Source organism: Lygodium microphyllum, chromosome 12 (assembly GCF_053477565.2).
Source record: "Lygodium microphyllum isolate KBCC chromosome 12, Lygodium_microphyllum_v1.1.10, whole genome shotgun sequence".
Classification (NCBI taxonomy): domain Eukaryota; kingdom Viridiplantae; phylum Streptophyta; class Polypodiopsida; order Schizaeales; family Lygodiaceae; genus Lygodium; species Lygodium microphyllum.
This window is the reverse complement of record NC_141146.1, coordinates 153,403,193-153,425,763: the sequence shown is the minus strand read 5'-3', so window position 1 is coordinate 153,425,763 and position 22,571 is coordinate 153,403,193.

The following is a 22,571-nucleotide window of genomic DNA, read 5'->3' as shown; positions in this document are numbered from 1 at the left end:
GAGAGAGAGAGAGAAAGAGATAACCTATGCCTTACAAATGAGAGAGAGAGAGGGGAGGAGGGGGGACGAATTTAATTAAAAAGGGGAGGGAAAAAATAAAGAGAGAGATTATAAGTGAGAGAGAGGGGAGGGGGTTTTAATTTTAAAAAAAGGGAAGGGGGGACTTTAATGAAAAAAGGGAGGGGGAAAAGATAAGGAGATATTACACGTGAGAAAGAGGGGAGAGGAGAAGGTTTTGATTGAAAAATAGAGGGTTGGAAAAGGGAGAAAGTTCGAGAAGCCCTCTGGAGGTTCCTGGCTTTTCCTTCTCTCTCCCTTTCTTTTTTTCCCTTTCTTATTATTATTATTATTATTATTATTATTATTCTCTCTCTTTTTAAAATTTTTCTTCTCTCTCTCTCCTTTTCTTCTCTCTGTGTTTTTCTTGTCTCTCTTTTCATTCTCTCTTTCTCCTCTACTTTTTATTCTCTCTCTCTTTAAATTTTATCTTTCCTCTCTCTACATGTTCCTCTCTCTCTCTCTCTCTCTCTCTCTCTCTCTCTCTCTCTCTCTCTCTCTCTCATTTTCTTCCCCTTCCCTAGTACACAGATCGAATGTTGTATGCATACGTAGCAAGTGCCGAAAGGTCCCCAAAAACAAAAGAACTTTACTTTTGCACAAAAAACAAGAGAAAAGACTTGCACGACATGAGCCAAAAAGACCAATTGGATACAATCTCCCCCCATGCCTTTTGTGAGCGCTCCACAAAGCATGTATTTGATATATCATTCATCTCCAAGCTCAAAAAATAGCCCAAATTTACAATTAGCACACTTTAGCTTTTATGTTTGCTTTTGTCCAACTAAAGAATAAAGCGGTTGGGTGCCCAAAGAGTTGGGCTGTGCCCAAATACAATGTCAAATAATAAATATTTAAATCATGCACCCATGCGTATACAAAATAGTAAATAAATGTCAAGCACTTCAATAAATAAGCGCGTCAAAATAAATATCGGCGTCACGCCTAAGATGCGCGCCCATCAAAAATGATAATTTTTTCTAAATAACTTAAATACACGCTATCGCCCAGTGCTTCCCAACGCCACCGTTGCCTGCTCTACACATCAACTGAAGCATTCACAATTGTTAGAAAATAATAGAATTAAACCAACAAAAGTGAATACCTAGCAGTCTTCAACTACAAAATAAATAAATTGATTAGAACTCAATCCTAACCTTAATTTATTACGAGTGCGCACTCTAAACTCAAAAACGTCCATTAATTTAAATATGTATTTTACGGAATCACCCGCTATGAAATCACCCACTTGCACATTAAATTAACAAGACGCCCGAAAAGGACATGCATCTCCATCGACTTTTCGCACAAGGAATCCACCTTGTGTATGAGCCCCGGTAACAAATATAATTTTATGGAATCCACTGCAAAACCTCACGGAATCCACTGTGAAATATGCCTCCTGGCATCATACCCCCGCAGCTTGAACTTTGTTTGACAATGATGTAACTGGTGTAGGCAATCTATATTCATAAATGATTTCAAATGGTGCTTTTTGTATAGTTGTATGTGGTGTGTTATTGTATGCAAACTGAAGTAAATGTAAATGTGTATCCCATGTTTGTGGTTTTGAAATTGTGTATGCACGCAAAAGATCTAAAATTGTACTGTTAGTAGCTTCTATTTGCTCATTTGTTTTACAATGAAATACAGACGAAAAATCAATCTTTGTTCCTAAATTAGCAAACAAAGTAATCCAAAAATTATTGCAGAATCTAGAATCACGGTCAGAAATAATAACTTTTGGCAAACCATGATTAGTGAAAGCAGTTTTCAAAAACAATTAAGCACCTTGAGATGTAGTTAACGTTTTCTTGCATGAAATGAAATATGCTTGTTTGCTAAATCTATCTACAATAGTCCAAATCATATCATGATTAGCATTAGTATTAGGCAAACCAGTGATAAAATCCATTGAAATCTGTTCCCATGGTTGTTCTAGAATTGGTAAAGACATTAATAAACCATATTGTTTACCATGGTGTCGTTTAACTCTTTGGCAAATTAAACATTCAGATACAAAGTTAGATATATCAGATTCCATGTGTGGCCAATAAAAATCTTCAATAAGTGTATGCAAATTAGAAATAATTCCTCTATGGCCTTGATATGGGGGACAATGAATTTCACGCAAGACAAATGATTGAAATGGAACAGTTACACAATCTTTTTTCATAGAACATAAATCCATCAGCTTGAAAACTAGGGTCTTAGTCATAGGTATCTTTCATAGGGAGAAGAGAATCAAAAGATATCACAGAGATATTATGAATAGTCGATCTTCTACTTAAAGCATCGGCAACAACATTCTCTTTTTCGGGTTGATATTGTATGAGTGGATGAAAACTTTGAATAAAAGCAGTCCATTTAATATGTCGATCAGATATTTGTGGTTGACTAAGAAGATGTTTAATACTTTATTGGTCAGTTTTGATCATGAATTTGGATCCCATTAAATAGTGTTTCCATTGACGTAAAGCTTATACTACAGCTAGCAATTCCTTATCATAGGTAGAATAGTTAAGTTCGGAGGGTTTAAGTTTGCAGCTAGAGTAGGCTATGGGATGGGAATCTTGCATAAGGACTACTCCTATTCTAGATCCACTAGTGTCAGTGACTACTAGGAAAAATGGTCTATTGAAGTTGGGTAATTGCAACACAGGAGCATGAGTTAAAGCATGTTTCAGTAAATTAAAGGACTTTTGTTGATTGTCGAACCAATGATACACAATGCCTTTCTTTAATAATTTTGTCAAAGGTAATGCAAGCAATGAAAAATTTCTCACAAATTTTCTGTAAAAGCTTGTAAGACCTAAGAAAGAATGTAGTTCGTGCATATTTTTAGGTATCGGCCAATTCAAAATTGCTTCTATCTTTTTAGGGTCGACTTTAATACCTTCAGATGAAACAATATGTCCTAGGTATTCAATTTGTGTTTAGAAAAATTCACTCTTGTCAGGATTAGCATATAATTGATTCTCTTTTAATAATTTGAAAACCAAGGATAAATGTTCATAATGCTCGTTTTCATTCTTACTGAAAACCAATATGTCATCAAAGAAAACGATGACACAATGCTGATGCTTCAAAAATATGCGATTCATCATACGACTGAATGTGGCTGGTGCATTAGTTAAACCAAAAGACATAACAAGGAATTCATAGTATCCAAATTGTGTTCTAAATGCAGTTTTAAAAATATCAAATGTGTCCAATCGTACTTGATGGTATCCAGATTTAAGATCTATCTTGCTAAATATTGCAAACCCTTGTAGTTTGTCCATAAGATCGTCTACCCTAGGGATCGGATATCTATTCTTAACAGTGATCTTATTTAGGGCACGATAATCAATGCACATCCTATAGGTATTGTTTTTCTTTTTCACTAATAGAACAGTTGCACCAAATGGAGAACTACTGGGTCTAATGAGTCCTTGGGTTAACAATTCTTCAACTTGGACTTGAATTTCTTTCTATTCAATTTGGTTATGTCTATATGGTGCTTTACATGGTGGTTGTGATCCAGGAATTAGGTCTATTTTATGATCTTCGAGACGTATAGGTGATAAGCCAGGTGGTAAGTCAATAGCAAAATAATCTTGAAATCGTGAAAGAAATTGTGCATGCTTAGGATGCATTTGATTTTCTTTAACTTCAATTTCATTCACCCATATTAAATAGAATTTGCTACCTTTTCATAATGCACATTTAGCTTGTATATGTCTAAGCAATGGAAAATTATCGAAAGTGTGCATGCCATGCAATGCGATTTGTTTTCCATTAGAATGAATCTTCATTGAATGCATGGAATAATCTCTATCGGGATTATACTGATGACGCCAAGGCATTCCTAAGATAATGTCACTAGATTGCAAAGCCACAACTAAGAAATTTCTACGTTCAATATAATCACCAATTTTAATTTCTAAGTCATGCACTTCTTGTGTTCCATTGTATCTAGTCCTAAGAATACAGCCTTGATGCGATAATGAGTAGAAACAGTATGTAATTTCAATTCTTTGATCAATTTTGCAGAAATAAAGTCGTGTGTGCTCCCATCATCATGTAAAACAATCTTTTCTCTATCATGCACAAGACATTTCATTATTAATAAATAATGGAGATTTGGCATACCTGGTAAAGTATCTGAAGTAGTACCGATATCGTTATCTTCCGTGAAATCTAGTATTTCTTCATGGTCTTCATCTTCAGTTGCTTCCAAATAGTTGATGTGAACAGTTGGCTTTTTGGATTGACAATTCACCGCTAGATGTCCAAGTTGATGACATTTGTAACAAACTATAGGTTTAGCCTTAGACACATTATTGGTAATAGCGGGAAGTTTAGGAATGTTGGGATTTGGCTGGAAAGATGGCATAGGATTTGAATTTGTGTTTGATTGTAAAGCAGGGGGTCGTGTCCAAGATTTACGAAATGAAGTTGGAAGAAAACAATTTTGATTGAATCTTCGAAAATTTGAATTGAATTGTTTTGAACCAAAATTACCATTAGTTGGCAATTGTTGTGGTCGCTTCTCTCGTCCTCGAATTTTGTCTTCAGTATCATGGGCCAAGAAAATTGCATATTCGAGAGTCGTTGGCTTGAACATGTTCACCTCCGCATAAAAATGTCCAAGTAAGCCAAACATAAACTTGTGTTTATTATGGGTTGCCTCAGGTATATCTTCGAGTATTCGAAGTTGCAATAAGGCATTCCAAAGACGCTCGGTATATTGTGAAATAGGCTCATGATCCCTCTATTGTAGAAGATCCCACTGTTTGATTGCTTTTTCGTGAAATTGGGACGGAAGAAAATTCTGCAAAATTTTCTTTTGGAAAGTTTCCCAAGTAGTAGGACAATCAATGCTTCTGCGGACAACAATCTACCATAGGGATGCTTTGTCCACTAAATGATTAGTGACACACTTAATTTTGTCTTTCTCAGCATATTGTTCTTCATGGAAATAATCATCAAATTGACTGATAAAAGCAAGTATAATTTTTCCATCGCGTGACCCATTGAAAGTACGAAATTTGAAATTTCTTTTACTTATCTTTATTTCTTTCCGAATAGATTGCGCTTCAAGTGTCATATTGATCATTCATCGTATAAGATCTTCAGATTGCAGTCCATCTTGGTCGGCAGTAGATCGTTGCAGACTGGCCAATTGAGCTTGCAAAGTTTGACGTGCTCTTCGTTCCTCTTGAAGCTGCATCATAATTAGGTCCAGTTTTTACTCCATCATTGATTCCGGTAAATCACCTTCGGCCATAAAATCTTCCATGGTTTGATTAGACATCCTACAAAATTTCAAACAACCTCACACACTCGAAATCTTGTTAGCGGCATGAGTATAGCTCAAAGTCGGGTTGACAAGGCTTATTTCTTTTTTTTAAATGGCTTTTTGCAGTATTTCTTCTTTGCGGATGTTGAAGTTGATATCACGATCTTCTTCCAAGCGTATACTTTGTCCGTGTAGACTGGGTATAGCAATCTGCTTACTGAATATTATCTTTGTCACTGTACAGGTGTGAACAGAGGCTTGCAGGAATTACGAAACTGGTTCGGGAGTATTACAGTGTGAATAATCTCTATAGTAAGATTGAAATTGAAATTTTTTTTAAAAGCCTTAGTGAAGCTAAAAAGCTTTAGGCTTTGAATAATAGGAGTTTTAGCTTAAGTCGTGGATTTCTGAGGACGTCGGCAGCTTATGAATGGCAATGGCGACGATCAGTACATGCTATTGCAGCCGATTGTGGAATTTTGTGGCTTAAGCTTTTTAAAGCTTTCTCTTTAAGCTTTCAAACTTAACCTTGATGAAATTGCTTGCCTGGTTCTCTGACTATAGAGGCTGGTCCTTCGCGATTCAAGTGCGTAGCAAGGGGTTCTTCACTACCAAGAACATGTTGGTATATTGACGGATTACTGCGAGATTGACTGTAGAGCTCGATCGTTCTAGGAGCTTCGCCTTCGCGCGAGATGGTAAACGATTGGAAGCCCTCGATCTCAGCTTCGCTTTAATATCACTGGTGCACAGATCGGATGTTGTATGCGTACATAGTGAGCGTCGGAAGGTCCCCAAGAACAAAAGAACTCTACTTTTGCACAAAAAACAAGAGAGAAGACTTGCACGACATGAGCCAAAAAGACCAATTGGGTACAATCTCCCCCCATGCCTTTTGTGAGCACTCCACAAAGCATGTATTTGATATATTATTCATCTCCAAGCTCAAAAAATAGCCCAAATTTACAATTAGCACGCTTTAGCTTTTGTGTTTGCTTTTGTCCAACTAAAGAATAAAGCGGTTGGACGACCAAAAAGTCGGGTTATGCCTAAATAGAATGTCCAATAACAAATATTTAAATCGTGCATCCATGTGCATACAAAATAGTAAATAAATGTCAAGCACTTCAATAAATAAGCTCGTCAAAATAAATATTGGCGCCACACCTAAGATGGGCGCCCATAAAAAATGATAATTTCTTCTAAATAACTTGAATACACGCTATCGCCCAATGCTTCCCAATGCCACTGCTACCTGCTCTACACATCAACTCAAGAATTCACAATTGTTAGAAAATAATAAAATTAAACTGACAAAAGTGAATACCTAGCAGTCTTTAGCTACAAAATAAATAAATTGGTTAGAACTCAATTCTAACCTTAATTTATTACGAGTGCGCACTCTAAACTCATAAATATTCATTAATTTAAATATGTATTTTACAAAATCACCCACTTGCATATTAAATTAACAAGACGTCCGAAAAGGACAAGTGTCCCCATCGACTTTTCGCACAGGGAATCCACCTTGTGTATGAGCCCCGGCAACAAATATAATTTTATGGAATCCATCGTGGAATATGCCTCCTGGTATCACTCCCTTCCTCTCTCTCTCTCTCTCTCTCTCTCTCTCTCTCTCTCTCTCTCCGTCTCCTTTCTCCTAATTTTTCTTTTTTCTTCTCTCCCTCTCTCTTTTAAATTTTAAATTTTTCTTCTCTCCCTCTCTTTTTTAATTTTTATCTTTTCTCTCTCTTTCTCTCTCTCTCTCTCTCTTCCCCCTCTCTCCTTCTCTCTCCCTTCCTCACTCTCTAAAAAAATATTTAAAATTTAAAATGACTTTTCTCTTTTCTCTTTTTCCCCATCTCTCTTCCTCTTTTTCTCTTTCTTCTTCTTATTCTTCTCTTTTTTTCTTTCTCTCTCTCTACACGCTTTTCTTTTCTCTTCCCCCTCTCCTCTCTTTTCCTTCTCTCTTCTCTTTCTTCCCTTTTTTTCTTTTTGTCTCTAATTTTTTTCTTTTATATTTCTCTTAAATTTGATCTTTCCTCTCTCTATAATTCTCTATCTTCTTTTTCTTCTTCTTCTTTTCTCTCTGTCCTTTTCTTCTCTCTATCTCTCTCCTACCTTTTCTTCACCCCTCTCTCTCCTCTCTTTTTCTTTTTTCTTTTTCTCTCTTTCTCTCTCTCTTAAATTTTATATTTCCTCTCTGTATAATTCTCTTTCTCTTTATTCCCCCTCTCCCTCCCTCCATCTCCTCTTCTTTCTTTTTTACTCTTTGTATATTTCTCTCGGTTTCTCTCTCTACCTCTCTCTCTCTCTCCTTATTTTTCTCTCGGTTTCTCTCTCTGCCTCTCTCTCTCCTTATTTTTCTCTCGGTTTCTCTCTCTGCCTCTCTCTCTCCTTGTTTTTCTTTTCCTCTCTTTCTCTTTCAAGTTTTTTTTTCTCTCTCTCCCTTTTCTCTCTATATATTTTTTATTCTCTGTCTATTTTTCTATTTTCTCTATTTCCCTTTCTCTCATCCTATTTTCTCTCTCTTTCAAATTATATATTTCCTCTCTATCTCTCTCTCTCTAAGTAAAAAGCTATTCTCTTTTCTCTTTCCCCCCTCTCTTTGTCTTTTCTCTTTCTTCTTCTTCCTTTTTTTATCCTTCTCCTTCTTCTTCTTCTTCTTCTTCTTCTTCTTCTTCTTCTTCTTCTTCTTCTTAAAGTGTGTGAAAAACTACGTTCGAAAAAATGTAAATTAAAAAAAAATAAAATGCTTAATTAAAAATTTTAAATTAAAAAGTTTAATCTAAGAGAGAGAGAGAGAGAGAGAGAGAGAGAGAGAGAGAGAGAGAGAGAGAGAGAGAGAGAGAGAGAGAGAGAGAGAACTTAGGCCCTACAAATGAGAGAGAGAGAGAGGGGGGGGGGGGAAGGAAGGGGTTTTAATTTTAAAAGGGAGGGGGTTAATGAAAAAAGGAAAGGGGAAAAGAAAATCAAAAATTACATGTGAGAAAGAGGGGAGGGAAGGGGGTTTTGATTAAAAAATGGAGGTTTGAAAAAGGAGGTAGGTTCGGGGCTTTTTGAACCTACTGTGAAAATAATATGATAGTAAGATATATATATATAGATATCTTATTTGTAGGATCTACCAAGGCAAAAGTCGAACCTGACATAAAGGCTTCCCAACCTACATAGCAAGCATTGTATAATCCCAAACTATTTTATATATTTTTCCTATCTTTTTTTCTATTCATTTCTCTATTTTTAACTGGATTCATTCACCTCTATACCTCTCCTTACAAGGTTACATGTATGCCAAAGCCACGGTTCACCTATATGCCTTTAATGCTCTCTCTCTCTCTCTCTCTCTCTCTCTCTCTCTCTCTCTCTCTCTCTCTCTCTCTCTCTCTCTCTCTCTCTCTCTCTCTCTCTCTTGCACATATGCACTTTGGTTAATGCATACATGTGTGTGTGTGTGTGTGTGTGTTCGCGCGCGTGCATAGAGGTGATTGTGGTACATATGCTCTTCATTAAATGCTTAACACCCCCCACACACACTCTCTCTCGAAGTGATCATGGTATGTATGCTCTTCATTAAATGCATCCTCACAAAACTCCTCTAATGAAGACGAAAAATAAGAAGAGGATCATGTCCACATTCCCATTTGATTTAATACGAGGGTGGTGGGTGTAAGGATGCATTGAAGCTAACACACAAACGATCACAGGGGCCTTCACGATAAAGAGTGCAAGGTTGGGAACTACAAACCCTGAGGTTACAAGGGGAGCAATGCTAATGTGAGCATAGAGGTTGGCAGTGGAGAGAGACCATCATCAGGGCAGGTGAGGCTGGTGCCATGGTGACCGGGGAAACATATCCTAATGAAGCGGGTGAGACTGTCACCGGAGGAGGTGGGTCAATAGCTAGCGCAACTTCCGTTGGCGGAGGAGAGACTTGGTTAGAGGGGGTAGTGGGAACTTCTAAGGACCTACTCCAATGAGGAACATGGGCTCATCACCTTCTCTCACTTTGCACTACTCCAAGGGCCACATCATCATGCTAGGGAAACTCCTGTTGTGCCCACCTCTCATAACTTAACTGTGCTATTGACTTGCACCATTGGCTTAGTGTTGTCTCCCTCTTCCAAGCTTGCCTTATCATTAGCATCTTGCCTCACCTCATAGTCTTGGGCATTGCCCGCGCCTTGGCTTCTCCTTCCACTTGGCCCACCCCAGCTCCACCCCTAACATGCACGCCCAACATGCCACCACATATTGCACTGCCTTGCATCCACTTCTCAGCCTAGCACATGTGACATGATGAAGATTTTATTATAGCATTTTATAACCATTTATTGTTAAACCACAATACTTCTCAATGTATAAGCAATTTGAACAATTATTGTATGGATAATGGCTAGCATCACCAATCAATGCTAGTATAAGTGAATGTGGTTAACTTTGCCAATAATTATGAGAGAGGGAATGAATTTGTGATAAAATGCATCAAGATTAGACGAAATGCATTAGAGTAATTTGTAAAAGGGTCCATATTTCTATTGTTATTCCAATAAATTTAGTGTAGTGAAATGTTGTAGAGAAAAATTAACTAAAAAGTAGTGTTGTAGAAAAAAATGTGTCCTTTATAGACTTCTTTGAAGGAAGAACGGAAGAAATTTAAAATAATAACAAACATATGCTACATTGAACCCACTTTTCATAGCTACTATGTCTATGTATATTTGTCTAGGTGTGTATTTGTGTAGTTGCTTTGTAGATTGACAAGCCCCCAACCACAACCCCTCTCACAAGCACTCATGTGCCCCACATACAAAGGTAATTGCAATAGAGGTTAGGTTTGGATGCTTTAGTGAGTGGATGAAGCTCCCCACCCCCCCCCCCCCCCCCCCCCCCCCTTTCTCTATCTCTCTCATGCACTTACACATTTCAAGTCAATCATGGTACATGTTGGCTTTGGATCCTCACACACACACACACACACACACACACACACACACACACACACACACACACACACACACACACACACACACACACACACACACACACACACACACACACACACACACACACACACACACACACACACACACACACACACACACACACACACACACACACACACACACACACACACACACACACACACACACACACACACACACACACACAGAGCTTAATGTATGTGTGCATTATTATACATGTCATCGTATACATAAGGACCGGAGAGTGGGCACCTTGCAAGTGTCTTAGAATGCAATGTATCCATGATCTATTGGTCTGTGCAACAAGTATCAAGCATTGATAGTAAATTTATAAGCAAGCCACTTGATGGTTAATACCCCAATAGTAAGTTTGGTCTACATTTGTTTATGCAAGTCATTGCTCTTAAGGCTTCTTAGTGAGATATTAATTAGAACCAAGACCACTTGGTACTCATTATAATTCTGGGAACATGAGTGAGATTTGGACCATGATCAACCATTGATGGTAATATGTAAGCATGTAATTTGATGGTAGATATCCCAATTGTAGGTTTAGTCTACATTTGTTTATGCAAGTGATTCTCCTTGAGGCTTCTTATTGAGATATTTATTAGAACCGAGACCACTCTAAACTCATTATAATTTTGGGAACATAAGATTTGGGTCATCCTACTCCTCTCCCATTAAATGTAGTTTTAAAAAGCTAATCTCTAGTACTTATGAGCCCAAGTTTTCTATTACCTTTGGTAATGGAGTTCTAGACTATCACCTACATGTAAATTCATAGCAAGTATATGTATGCATGATCCTTTACAACTATACCTACATCACAAGAAGATCTATCAATAAAAAAACTAAACTATAGTTGTTATGGCTTTATACATTTAGCCTCAGTATGTATGCGATTGTCACATTAGACATACCCCTTTCGTATTATGCCAATGAAGGGGAGGATCTTTGCTACTTAAAAAAGAGATCTTACCTTCTTCAGCTTTGTAATGGCACGTTTATGTATGGCCTTTAACTTGATTATTAGAAGGAAATAGGGTAACATTGAAAGATGCATTGGTTAAAGGTTCTATAAAAATGAAGATATAAAAAGTAGTATCAAAATGCCTTCATGACCTGTGCTTGTGTGGGTCCTAGCACAGAGTGCTAGTATGTATTAAAAAGTAAAGGAAAAATATATTTGGGTTACAAAAAGTTGAAAGTTTCTAGTTCAACTTAGCTCTAGTTATGGAGGTAGGATAAGTAGTATCCTTTCATTCTTCTATCCTATGGTGTATCCGATTCTAGAGAGTTCTAGTCAATCTCCCTAAAGACTAGCATTTCAAAGCATGGCATAAGTCTCTTCTTTTTGGATTTGAATGGCCTAAGATAGGGTGGGAGATTCTTATTTGCAACAATTGTCACCTTAAATTCTTCTAGAGTAGCACTCGTGCATTGTCCATACCTTGACTTAACTCCTCCATTTTCTCTTTGCCTTTGTGATTTCACTCCTAGAGCCAAGACTTGAATTTTTTGAGTAGATTTTCTCCTCTTGCTTTACCTACAGCCATAAATCAATTTTGAAGGTAGTGAAAGGATCAACTAGAGTAGTTTCAAATAGTGTTTTATTTCTACTAATCCAAATATTCTAGAGAATAAATCCTCTAATCAAATTGTAGATAGATGGGGAATTCCATAGGTTTCCCCTAATAGTATTCCCTTCCAGTTAAAATTTGTTGGGTGAACATGTTGAAACACTACCTACAAGAAGCCCAAAATGTTGTGGTTAGCTTTGCAGTTAATGAACTAATGAGGAATTAACTCTATTTTTGTTTTACATCTTACACACTCCATTCCCTAGTCCAATTTTCTAGGGCCTCTCATTTTTCCAAAGGGCCTTATGCAATATTAGCCATTGAAGATATGAAATTTTCCCTTGGATTGCTCTACACAAATCATTTTGAAATCTATAATCCCATTCTTTTGTATTCCATTCTAGGTGCCATCTCTTATTTAGTTTGTAGATGTACTTTGTTGGCTTCTAGAAGTGGGATTGGAAGGATAGGTTCTCTCAACTACCAATGTCACTTCACGACAAAATCAATTAAAAAGCAATCAAAGAGAGATTGTGATGAAGCCTAATCATAATTATTTAAAAAATTGTCGCATTAAGAGATATATATACATACATATATATATAATCAATGCACATTAAGTGTTCATACAAAAAAAAATTTGATAACCAATAACAAAGACCTTCTCGCATGTAGGTTTTTCTTAATGCTTTGATTAGCATTCTACAAAAACTAGTGTCTCCTAACCCACATTGTTGGGCTAAGAACAATTATTAATGTATTTCACTAGAGCAATCTTTTCTTACATGCTTATTCTTGTAAATCTAACACCCTTGTCTCTTTGTACAAACTTCATATATTACGATATGGATAAGTGTGTAGTATTCCATATGAGGGTATGTGAAATATAATGTACATATTTATATGTGCTTACATATGTTTGCACATTTCAACATGTGTGCAATTATGGTTTTTTCAATGCATGTTTGTAAACATGCACATGTGAACATGTGTCTCACTTGTGGCTCCCTTCTTTTGTCTCTCTCAAAACCTCCCTCATTTTAGGCACTTATTCTACTCTATTTTGGATGCGAAAATATATAATAATCATAAACAATTTTCTAACGCGATATGGAAATTACCTGCCAATCTACTCTATTTTGCTCATGCAAAGTGTTACCAATGTTTCCAAATAATATTTTTTGGACCTTATACAAAGGCCTTCAACCTTGATGATTTGTCAGTCTTTGTTAGATTTTCTAAGTTTTTTGGTAGTATTCTAACTAAAATGGCCCTAAGTTTTAAAATTGAGGAACTTTCTCTTATAATAAATTTGTCAATATATGAGTCAAAATAATAATAATTAATACCTTGGGAAAATAGTAATGTTTGTTTTGATTATTTTTCCTATGCAAATTAAAATAATTTTCAACACATGCATCACAACATATATTGTGATTTGTAAAAAATACCTAGACTGATAGTTTTACTTTTTCATTTCAACACCATCAAGCTTATGGATATGCTTGCAAACCTTATTGCTTCCCACACTTACCCCCCCCCCCGCCCCCTTTCTTGTTGCCATTTTGAGGTAGGAAAATGAATGTAAGGGAACTATGGATTCAAAATAGCTATTAAAAATTATGTTTCACTATTTTATGTAGGAGAGAGAGAGAGAGAGAGAGAGAGAGAGGAGTACAAAAAAATTAGAGGGTAGAGAGAGGAGTGAAGAAAGAGTAAAGAGATGAGATAGTAGAGGGTGGAGAGGATAGAGAGAGGAGAGAGAAAAGAGTAGGGGGAGAGAGGAGAGAGAAAAGATAAGATTGTGGAAAAATGTGTAGAGGGTAGAGAAAGAGAGGGAGAAGAGAGAAGAAAGGTAGAGGGTAGAGAGAGAGAGAGGGGGTCTATTGTAGTAAACTCTATCGATTACACCACCAAAACCTTGTTGTCAACCTCATCATCACCATTATGCTCACCCTCATCCGTAATTGTTCATACCAATCTTCTTCTTCTCCATACGATTCACCCACCTTCAACCATACTAATTTACTCTTCTCCATATGGCCCCCTCATCCTTCACCCTCATGTCAACTTGCCACATGGTTGGAAGCCTTACCATCATCCCATCCACTCGACAATCTTACCCCTCCTCACCCATAGTCTAGTTAGTACATGACCCTCCATATCTATTTTCTTCCCCAAAACCACCCCTTCCAATCACATTGCTTGCCACCTACCCCCTCTTCCACCTCTCTACTTCCATCACCATCCTCCCTACCATGTGACCCAAGGCCAACTACTTAATCCCCAACCCCATACAATCGCACCAACCCCTGCCCCCCCAACTATCCACACAATTGCCTCCTCCAATGATTTGACTCACCTCCCAACTTTAACATGATCCTCATATTTGCACCACCTGATATGCTATCACAACTCACCCCACTCTCACACACCAACTTATGCTACAATCCTATCCATCACTCCTACCTATCCACAATCCTATCCACCACTCACCTTGACTCTTCACTCCTACCACCCCAAGTTTGTACAACTTGGCCAACAAAACGAGATGTATGAACCATTGCATAACATGACCCAAGCCTTGTACCATCTAACCACCCCACCTCACTTGCATACATGATCCCACCTACCATCATCACCATTTCATGATCTTGCTAAAATGCCATCTTGCCCATTGTGCCATCCTCTAACTTTCCAATCACATGATCATTCCCATCCTCTATTGTACACACAATTGCCCACCCTTGTGCAATCGGTGCACATTCACCCATCTCCATGCATGATCATTTAATGCATGGTCCATCATGTGTGTGCAACCAAGAAAAGCAAAAACTACCCTTTAAAAAGCAATAAACATATGCTATAAGCACGAATAGGCTCGTCACCACACATGCAATTCTATTGATCTCACCACCATCATCCGTCTCAACTCACCATCATGCCCTCCCATCGTCATCAGAACCTCAATTCTCACCTTTAGTATCAGGAGCTCCACATAGCCATCATATCCTTCTTCATCAATCACACCTTGAATCTCCTACAACAACTTGCTGCATTGTTATCACTAGCCTATATCTCCAATAACCTTGGCTCCCTTCTCCCTCAAGATCACTCCCCCTATCAATCCACCTCTATTTCCATACTCTTATCCCCACCATACCACTCGTACCTCGGCATCACCATTATCCTTCACACCAAAGCCATATCAACTTCACTCACCCTTATCTCCACCAAAGAGTTCCCTTCCCCTTTCATCTTCTTCGATATCATCTTCCTCATCAATCCCCTCTTCATCTCCATTTTCCCCAACCCCCTCATCTACCACTACCATTCCATGCCCTTGTACCCTTGTCTTTTCCATCACGATCATACTCTACATGACCTACCTCATCCTAAGACACCTCCTCAGGTTCATCGACACCCCTCTCACTAATTGACATCACCTTTCTCATCACAAACCACCTCTCACATCCATCAAACCCTCGTGTGATAATTAGAGTTATAGCGTAGTGGAGGAGTCATAGGAGTACATAGTTGAGGGATGATTTGTTTTGTGGTTAAGTAAACATATAGAAGAGAAGAGAAGAGAGAAAGGTACGGATGCATTGGAGCAAGAGAAATGTAGCCATCCATCACGCAAAAGAGAGGGAGAAGAAAGAGTCAACTATCTACTAGTAGAGAATGCCATTGAGCTAGAGTGGTAGTTCTCGTTTCCCTCCTTTTGTTTGAATGTGTGACTAAATTGTTTGAGTTTTGACTACTTGCCCTATCCCTAACTGCCACTCTCATTGATACATTGTTATACGTAGCTGGCACAAGATTGCTTGATAAGTAGCACATGATTTCTACTTAGCACACAATTGTTAATTCCTACGTAGCACACAATTGCTTATTTCCTACCTAGTACACAATTGCTAGAGGACCATCACAAGATTGTTAGGAACTCACACGATTGCTAAGTGGTTGCACATGATTACCAATTCTTATGCATGATTGTTAATTTTCAACACAATATTGTAGAATCAAGTTTTGAGTTGCTTAGAAACCCTAACGCCTATTAATTCTTGAATAGAGTACACATTCTAAAAGGGGTTGATTTAACATTCAATTCATGCTTTCTTAGCACTTGAAAAGATCAAAAGTTGCTTGAGCAATGAGAACACACACACCCTCATTACCCACACGTGTTGAGACATAGGCATGTGAACCCTATGTATGCAAGGGTGGATGAGGGAAGCTGGGCGTGAATGAACTGGAGGGCAGGGGGAAACCCTAACCCTAGCAATCCAGAGGCTATTTAAACAGCCTAAAGGTCACTCTCAATGTAGAGGATTCTAATCACTGATTCAAGTCATGTGGAGTCTCTTGTAGATCTAAAGCTTCATCTTAGGTTCAAAGATGCTTGGTGAACATCATCAAGCTCGTGAGAAAGCAAACTTGTAGACATATACTATGACATGAGTGCTTGTAAGCACTAATGTTACATCTGATAGTCATGTTCTTGTTTCTAATCAACATGTGGAAGATGTTTTACCCTAGATTCTAGTCTTGAGGAGATTAATATCTATTTATCTTATGTCAAGAATTGCATGGTGGGGGGAATTGCTTGAGCTGTTGCGCCAAACACACACTATATACACAAGAGAAAGCTCACTCAAGAACACAAGAAGAGAGATGGAGGCCAAAATTTTTTCTTGCTGATTTCTTCTTCTTCTTCCACACACTATACAATGTGCACAAAGTATAGACAAGATGCAACATAAAGGAAAGTGGCCTACTAAATCAAACAGTGCATAACAGACTACACTAATTGACAGGCGCTATATCTTTGCCAGTTGTAGGTAGGTGTAACAAACTAAATATAAGAAGTGATAAGTCAGTGGCCATGTGAGTATCATAATTTCTACCAATGCGCTAACTGTAGACGTGTGGACCCATCTAGCCAGGTGGTCCATCATCAATGTCCACATGTGTTGAGTTTGCCATCTCAACACTCCCCCTCAAGCTCAACTCTATCTTTGCAATTCCAAGTAAGCTTCGAAACTTTTGAAGTCTGGCCTTGTGATAGTCATGTAAATCAAACTCCCTACTATCCTCCTGAACATAGTAGGGTCTTTTATCTCATTCTCAACGTCAGCACTCAACTTCACATTTTGCTCCAACGGTACTAAAAGAGGCTTACATGTTGTCATACTATACTTGGAGAACATATCCAAGCCATATACCATCATCACATCTGATCACTTCAATACCAAGAAAGTATCTCAGCTCACCCAAATCCTTCATCTCAAACTTCTTCTTCAAGAAGTCCTTAACTTCAGCAATCCCATTGTCACTGTCACCTGTAATAATCAAGTCATCCACATAAATGACTATGATGACCAAACTTGCATCTCCCCTTCTTACATAAATTGAGTGATCATCATCAGAAATACAAAATCCAATATTGACAAGATACTCTCTGATCTTGTTAGGCCATGCTCTAGGTGCTTGCTTCAGTCTATAGAGCACCTTCTTTAACTTGCATACATATGTGGGATGCTCTAAATCCTCATAACCTGCTAGGTGCTCTATATACACTTCTTCTTGCAATTCACCATGCAATAAGGCATTCTTAACATTCATTTGCTGCAAACTCCAACCTTTGGTTGCTGCCATGTCAATCACGCATCTAACAGTTGCCATCTTAGCAACTGGACTGAATGTCTCTTCATAATTTATGCCATATATTTGAGCATAGCCTTTTGCAACCAACCTAGCCCTATACCTACTAACAGAACCATCTACATTATGCTTGACTTTGTAAACCCACTTACAACCAATAGCTTTCTTACCCTTAGGCAAGGGTACCAAATCCAAGCCTTATTGGCTTCTAATGCAGCCAACTTCTCATCCATTGCTACATCCCAATGAGCATGACCAACAACATCCTCAAAACAAGTGGGCTCAATATTCTCAAATACCTTCACTATATAAGCATAATGATGAGCTACATAACCTTCAAAACCAAATATTTTAACAGTGTATCTGACCCTGCTAGACTTGCATACCAGTAGATCACTCAATGGAGCCTTTACATTACTATGTGCTCTCTGCACACTTGGTATCTTGATTGAAGGAATACCAAGCTCATCATCCAAACTCTCTGAACCATTAGAATATCCATCAAGTCCCAAATGACTAGTAGATGCATATTACCATCCAACACTTTCTTCTTTCCTTTGTCTTTGCCTACAACACTTATAGATCCACTTGAAGATGCTGTGCTACTCCTTAGTCTCTCAGACCAAGGGATCACTGAAGGTGTACTAAAAAATGATGTTTTTGGTCCACTAAGACTCCGTGATTCTTGCTTTTCTTTCTGCACATAGCTATCATGATCATTATCATCATCTAATTCATCACCAATAGGTCCATACCAACTGCTCATCTCATAAAAAATAACATCCCTGCTCACTCTGAACTCACCTGCGATAGGGTTATAAGAACAATACCCTTTCTACTCTAAAGAGTATCCAATAAAAATACAACTTTTAGCCTTTGGATCAAGCTTCTTCCGCAGCTCATTTGGCACATGAACATATGCAACGCAACCAAATACCTTCAAGTGTGATCCATCGGGCTTCTTGCCTGTAAAGCATTCTTTGGGGATCATCCCATGAACTACAGTTGTGTGAATTCTATTCATAATATAGACAGCAGTATGAATAGCTTCAAACTAAGAAATTTTTGGCATATTCTTTTTAGCCATCAATGCCCGTGAAACTTTTTCAATATGCCTATTTTATCTTTCTACAACCCCATTTTGCTGTGGGGTATACCTGCAAGTAAGCTGCCTCTTTATCCCATGAGTCCTCAAGAATTCACCAAGAGATAAAATATACCCATAGCTTCCTTGAATAGTCATCAATAAATGTGACAAAGTATTTGCTACCACCAAGAGATACATTCTGTGTAGGCCCCCAAACATATGTATACACTACATCAAGTATATTTCTGCTCACTTCTCTGTCATGCGAAAAGGTTGTCTCGCCTGCTTACCAAACTTGCATGCTTCACAAACTTTATGAAATTTTGCAACACTAAAAGAAGGCAACCCTATAACCAACCCTTTGGATTGCATTAATTTTAGCCTTTGCATATTTGCATGTCCAATACGTTTATCCCATATTTCAATGTCTGCAACCACTTCTTTTCCTCCTTTAGCATACATAATAGAGCAACCATTGTAGGAATTCCAACATCTAAAGTGAACATGTGGCCAACTCTACTTCCTTTTGCAACCAACCTGCACTTATCATTAAAGTCTTCTACAAAACAACCTTTTGCATTGAATCAAACTTGCAACCCTTGCTCTACCATTTGGCCAATAGACACTAGATTCGTTGTGATTGATGGCACATATAATACATCTGTCAGACTCTTTGTCTGGCCATCATGCAAGGACAAGGGAACCTTTTCAATGTGTGAAATTGGGTGGCATGACTGACATAACCTAGATTTTATAAGTCCTGTATCTCTCCAAACCATTCAACACGACTGGTCATATGATTAGATGCACCTAAATTGACATACCATACATCATCATGTGTCCCCTTTCCTGTAACTATATTCATTATATGCTGCATAACAAACAGATGCTCATTTTTTTCTTCATTCTATCGTAAAGACGATGCATAGTTTTCTTGCTACAATTTACTATTGTGAAGATAATCCTTCTTAGCATAATAATGGGCTGCAATATGATATGTTTTGCTACAATAATGGTAAACAATAGTAGAATCTCCATAACCTCTGTTTTACCATCCACCTCTTCCTCTAGAGCTCCCCTTGCATCTAAAGTTTCCTCGGCCTCTTGAAATTTGCATTTCACCAAATCGTTGATTGAACTTGTTTTGCTGGTTATCGCCAGCACATCCCATACCATGACCTCTCAAAGAGGATCTACCATGTCCCCTTCTTGAACTTGAGTTAAATGCTTTGACATGTTTACCATTTCTTTCAGATGAGTCACCCTGCATATTGATCTCTTCGGTAATCATGAGAGAGACTAGCTCATCAAAATCTAGAAATGGCTTCCGTACGTATACAGAAGTGACGAATGATTTCCATGCCTTCTCATTATTAAGGCCACTCAAAGTGGATGAAACCAGATCATCATCATCAGGCACTGCATTAATCATTGCTAAAGCATATGCAATGCTCCTCACCTTCAAAACATACTCATTGATAGAGATTTTTTATTTCTTCAAGAATGTATTCAACTCTTGCTTGAGTTGAATCTTTCATGCCTTTGTATTTAAACATGTCCTCAAAAATTGTCCAAGATGCATGTGAAGTTTTTGCATTTCTGATATATTCCAACATAATATTATCAATGATTGTAAATAGCCAATACATCACCTTTTTGTCTTTTGTATTCTATTTTTTTCATGCCTTTAATTCATCTGCAGTCAGATGGATACTCAACTATCTGGCTCCTTTTCTTCACTTGAAACAAACTCATAAAGGCCCTTTTCAATAAGGAAGTTCATCACACAGAACTTCTATGAAGGGTAGTTGTTCTTGTTGAGCTTCTCAATAATGGTATTTCCACTATTCTCTGCAATTATTACAAAAAATGATATGACACAGCATGCTAGTCTTCTGTAACCTTTCAACAAGTGCACAACAATGCACCAAGCAACCTTTTTCACAGATTGCTCAATAGTACATGTAATCTGCAACTTGTTTGCAGATAAATCTTATGTTTTCTTCTTGGCAAACATCTCAAGAGACATAGATTCAAAATATGTAACATGTGCACCCACTTTCGGTCAATACAGTTGAAATTATAGAATACCCTGAAACTATTGTTTGCAACCTTGCGGCTTTAAAATGGGGCCTAAAACGATCTCAGATGCCCAAAAAACTATGGGATAACTTGAAGGGCTTATTTGAAGAATATATAATGCTTTTCTTGCACACCAAATCTCACACAACAATTTGAGATTTTCACTCTACCTTGTTTTTGGTGCCTCTACAGTCACTATCCAAGAGAAAGAGTGGAAGAATGGGAGAGCTTCTTACCCATTGCTTGCTTGCTCAAACCTTGCTTCTTTTCCTTCACTTCAGCCTTCAAAATCAGCCTCTCTTAGTGGTGCCGCTCTGATACCATGTCAAGAATCGTGTGGTGGGGGGACTTGCTTAAGCTGTTGCACCAAATACATAACGTATACACAACAAGAGAAAGCTCACCCAAGAACACAAGAATAGAGATGGATGCCAAAATATTTTCTTGTTGGTTTCTTCTTCTTTTTCCACACACTATACAATGTACACAAAGTATAGATAAGATGCAACATAAAGGAAAGTGGCCTACTAAGTCAAACAGTGTATAACAAACTACACTAATCGACCAACTAGCGCTATATCTTTGCTAGCTGTAGGAAGGTGTAATAAACGAAATATAATAAGTGATAAGTCAATGGCCATGTGAGTATCATAATGACCACTAACATGCTAAGTGTAGACGTGTGGATCCATCTAGCCAAGCAGTCCATCACCAATGTCTGCACGTGTTGAGTTTGCCATCTCAACATCTTAAGCATATTCATTAAGTGCCTAATTGTCATCGTAAGGCTATGTGTAGGTTATAAATACATAGACCATTGTCCTCATCCCCCATCTCATCTTGTAACACATCACAATAGAGCATACTATGTATTAATCATCTTTTTTCCTTCCACACTTATTGGCCATCATGTAAAGGACTAGACACTGCCATTGCCTAGAGCAATTGGTAAGACCTTCTTATCATGACCATGGCTTATGCTGATGCTAGACCTCAAATTTGTAAGTTTGATGGAAAAGACTTTTATCCATGGCACGTAATAGTGAAGTATAAAAAATGGGACGGGACTACTGGCCCTTCATCAAAGGGACCAAGGTTATTGATCCATCAAACCCACTTGATAGATGATGAAAGAGTCCAAGCCATAATCATGCTTCATCTAGATGAATCCCTAATCCATCACATGGACCAACTCTCCACTGCCAAAGGAGAAATGGGATGAGCTTGAAAAGCTTTAGGGTGCTACAAGAAATAACTCTTAAAATTTTTCTTAAGATCGAATTTTTTATTTTGGAGTATAAGCTAGGAGAATACCTAGGTAAGTCCATTTCTCATATGAAGGGGCTCATGGCACAATTGTCCTTATTTCAAGCTCCAATTCATGATGAAAATGCCATTGCAATTCTCTTAAAAGCTATAAAAAAGGTATTCGTAACCCTTGTAGCTACTCTTACAAATATCCCAAATCCAACCTTGGAAAGCACCATCCAATCTTTTTTAGATGAGGAGAAAAGAAATCAGAAAGAAGCAGCACCAGTCAAAGATCTACTTCAGCAGCATGTGAGCAACTCTTGGTTCACACTGTCTCTGCCAAATGCTCCTTTTGTAATAAGAAGGGACATCTTGACAGTAACTATTGGAAAAAATATCATGACAAAATGAAGTGCAACAAATGTAAGAAGACAGAGCATATTACTAGTAAATGTCCTACCACCCCTGAAGTACCAAAAGAATCGGAGGCCAATTTTGCCTCCAAAACATCTGATGATTGACTTTTCTAAATCTATAAATCCTCTACTTATAAGCACTCTTGTAGCTTGATTTAT